The sequence below is a fragment of the Hypanus sabinus genome, unplaced genomic scaffold (assembly GCF_030144855.1).
Source record: "Hypanus sabinus isolate sHypSab1 unplaced genomic scaffold, sHypSab1.hap1 scaffold_190, whole genome shotgun sequence".
Lineage (NCBI taxonomy): Eukaryota > Metazoa > Chordata > Chondrichthyes > Myliobatiformes > Dasyatidae > Hypanus > Hypanus sabinus.
The window spans coordinates 591,427-592,160 of record NW_026779992.1 but is presented as its reverse complement, the minus strand read 5'-3'; positions in this window follow the sequence as shown (position 1 = coordinate 592,160).

Genomic DNA, 734 nt, shown 5'->3' with positions numbered 1-734 from the left:
AACAACGTATTTTTAAGACTTGTATTTTAAGTCGTATCAATCTGATTCTTCTTCAGATGATACCTATATGAATGCTTTTTTCAGTAATATCAACATTCCCACATTGTCTGCTGATTGCTTAATACAGTTTGATCAGCCTATTTCCAATGAAGAAGTGGCTGAGGCTATAAGTGCTTTACATTCTGTTAAGACCCCATGACCTGATTGCTTTCCTGGGGAGTTTTGTAAAACCTTCACTACATTACTTACACTTTATTTATCCTCTGTTTTATCAGAGTCCTTTAAATCAGGTAAACTCCCTAATCTTTTTATGAAGCTTTTATTTCTCTTATTCTTAAAAAAAAATCCAGCTGCATGTTCTTCATGCGGACTGACTTCTTTATTAAATGTTGATTCAAAAATTTTATCCAAAATCTTAGCTCGAAGACTTCAAAATATTTTACCATCTATTATATCAAATAACCAGACAGGATATATTAAAAATCTTTACTCACATTTTAATATACGTCGGTTATTGAATGTGATAGATTCACCATCCAAAAAAAAGGTGTATATTATCCTTAGATGCAGAAAAAGCCTTCGATAGGATTGAGTCGAATTATTTTTTTAAGTCCTTAAAAAAGTTTAATTTTGGGCCTAATTTTATTCAATGGGTTAAATTAATTTATTTGTCTCCTACCATTCGGGTTAGTACTAACTCTCAAATTTCTAAGCCCTTTAAATTACAGCAGGGA